General features: G+C 38.2%; 1 pseudogene; it reads right to left on the reverse strand.

Annotated features, from left to right (window-relative positions):
* The window catches only part of LOC107740957 (FK506-binding protein 15-like), a 7,968-nt pseudogene extending 5,110 nt beyond the window's left edge, over nt 1-2,858 (reverse strand).
* Nucleotides 2,859-3,200: the final 342 nt, after the last annotated feature.

Consider the following 3,200-nt stretch of genomic DNA (forward strand, 5'->3'; position numbering starts at 1 on the left):
TTTAGTTTTAATAGGTTTTTTTTCCTGAAAAAAAAAAAATCTTATCTCACACAATTTAATTAGTTTTATGGATGCATTGATTTTTTCACAATGAGAAATAAGACAAAAATACATAAGATTACATTATATTTTTTGAAGATGGAATAAACTGTAAAGTTAAAAATATCAACAATTGCAAAGGTTATCCTGTCTGTACACACATCTGTATCTCTGACCAACTGGCTGGTGTTCTCTTCACTCCGAGTGTCTGAACAGGTGTTTGGAGGTGTACTGAAGGTGTCAACTGATCCCCAACTATGTCTGTCTTTGAAGAATTTAACCTACATGTAGGTCAATATACAAATAAAAAACGAGTTAGAGAGAGAGATTAGAGATGTTTACAGGTATATTAAATTATATTCACGCTGTCAGTGCCTTACTCTATGAATCTCAACATCAAAGACCAGAGTGCTGTTTGCTGGCACATTCTTAAGGATGCCCTTTGACCCATAACCCATACTAGGAGGGAGGATAAGGAGCCGTCAACCTCCTTTCTGCATACCAAGCATCCCATCCCTGTAAGAAAAGGCAACATAAGACCTTGATGGCACAACAGCTGACAGAACCAACTTTTTTTTTTTGCTATACTTTTCTTTAATATTAATTTTAAACCATCATTGTGGTCACGTTCAAATGATCAAGAGCTGCTCACCCTCAGAGCTTTGCCTGCTCCAAGCTTTACTCGCTGCAGCTTTTCTTTGCCCAGATTGGAATCAAATACCTGAAAAAACAGACAGAGACACTGAACTTTCACATTTATAGATCTCCAGCTGCACAGCAAACATGCCAGAAGACTCATTTAAATTGCCAGTGACTTGCATTGAGCTGTGACTAATCAACAGGAATGTGCACAGTGAGCTTCTGTGTGCTACATGTGCTCAACTACAATTTAAGTACATTTAGGAAAAGTATTGAAGTATTGTAAATGATTCCAGAAACTTCTCTAGAATTAAAAGATGCTATAAATATTTTAACATTTATTTAATCTTTATATTTTGATACAATGTAATTTGTCTGTTCAATACCAAAATACCAAATAACAATCACAAAGTTGAAAATAATCACCTGTCCTAGAGAATGTTTGTGTAAATGCCATCCAGAATAGGCCACCTCCACTGTGTCCCCAACATCAACAGCTTGACCTTCTCCTAGGTCCAGGTCCTGAGTGACCAGAGAGTCTGATGAAGCCTCACTGCAGCGGGCCACGCACACCTGAGAGAAACAGGCTCAGAGGTCATTTCACCAAATACACAGTCAATCTGTAAAATTTAAAAATGTTTGCATTATAACGATTTTGCAGAACCCTGGAGCTTTGGAGTAAATAAGAGGCACACTTTGAGAAACAGAATAATTTATTCCAAAACCAGAATTTTCTTAGAACGCATCAATCTTTCTTAAACAAACAATTCAGTTTAAGTATTACCTCCTTACAGAACTCAGGCCGGGACTTTTCTGAGTCAAACATTAAAGACCAGTTTTTTTTGCTGGTCATCATAGAAAGTGACATAGTTACAGGGCTGAACCTGTGGACAGGTGTAAAGAGCTGATGAGTGCAGCATCTAACAAAACAAAACACAATAGAATAGAATAGAATAGAACACTCACTGAGGACAAATCCACGATGGATTCTAGCTTTAGTGATCTGCTTTTGCTTACTGCCGTACAACAGAATCTTGTACTGTAGATAGAAAAGAATGACTAAAATACATAAAAAAGGATTACCTAAGAAAATGTGCATAAGCTTCTGTTAATTAGCTTCTCTCACCTCTTTGGTGACATGGTTTCCTAAAACAGCAGCTATCTTGCCTTGCTTCACATATTGTCCATTCGCACTGGTGATCAAAGCTCATTTAAGAAATGTGTGAACTAATGCTAATTCAAAGTCTCGTAAACATCTTTTAATTGCCATATTTATACTAACAAGCTGAATGCATGAACAGCTGTAGCAAACAGCACAGCTGGAGCACATGGAGGAGGGACAGGCTTCTGAGGAGGCAGGCCTTAAGAAAAACACTGATTGAAACATGAGCAATTATGTGCCTTAGGGTTCAAAATGATCAGAACATGAAATACCTAATACCTCCAGCTGTGCACCTAATATGGTGCAGGACTTCTTTGGCTGTTTAGGGGCAGTGAATTGGAAGGACTCGTTTCCCTGACTCTCTGCTCGGTCCAGACCAAAGAGAGAGGCCAACTTTGCCCTATAGGAATGCAAACACACTCTATAGCTTTAGTGCTATAAAGCTTTACATCTTTATAGCACTAAATGTAAATCACTTTCAATTTAATGCATATAAGCGACTTTATCATTTTAAACTTTGCTTTCAAACCTCAGCCTTCCATATTTATCTAATCTGTAGCGATTTTAAATCCTAATGAATGTTTCAAATGTATCAAAACAAGCTATGAATTCACTACTGTTGAAAACCATATGTAGACTTAAAATCAACAAAAACAGCAGAAGAATTATTTATGTGATCTGGAAATTACACAGCATAAGCTTTGACAGAACATTGGACCCATCCACAGATGCCATTGCTAAAATAGCCAGATGCAGTCTGTTGAAAATACACTGTCAACAATGTTGCAAGTGAAAAGTTCAACAGTACATGCTAATATTTTTTAAATATTATTGAACTTAAAATTGGCATGCACACAAGAATCACCAGATCAGCATGGTTCAGAACTACAATCGCAGAACAACAAGGTCCTCTCTCGCATCTATGATTAAATCCACATACAAGAAGACACATTAGACCTGTTTGCACTGACCCTTGGACCTCCCTCCACAGATAGTCAGTGTCCCATACAGCTGACATGGCCGCCAGCTTTCTGTCACTGAGGAACAGGCTAAAAAGCCTCAAAAAAGATATAAAAATCTCCCTCCTTTTGTCTTCCTATCTTGGTGTTTAAGCTGGGATCAGAAGACACAACCTGTTTGCACTGACCCTTGGACCTCCCTCCACAGATAGTCAGTGTCCCATACAGCTGACATGGCCGCCAGCTTTCTGTCACTGAGGAACAGGCTAAAAAGCCTCAAAAAAGATATAAAAATCTCCCTCCCTCCTTCTTCCTATCTTGGTGTTTAAGCTGGGATCAGCTACAGTGGGTACAAACCTGATTTGAAGCAGCCCAACCTAAATGCACTGTAATATACTATA

The sequence above is a fragment of the Sinocyclocheilus rhinocerous genome, unplaced genomic scaffold, assembly GCF_001515625.1.
Source record: "Sinocyclocheilus rhinocerous isolate Xijiao unplaced genomic scaffold, SAMN03320098_v1.1 scaffold346, whole genome shotgun sequence".
Classification (NCBI taxonomy): domain Eukaryota; kingdom Metazoa; phylum Chordata; class Actinopteri; order Cypriniformes; family Cyprinidae; genus Sinocyclocheilus; species Sinocyclocheilus rhinocerous.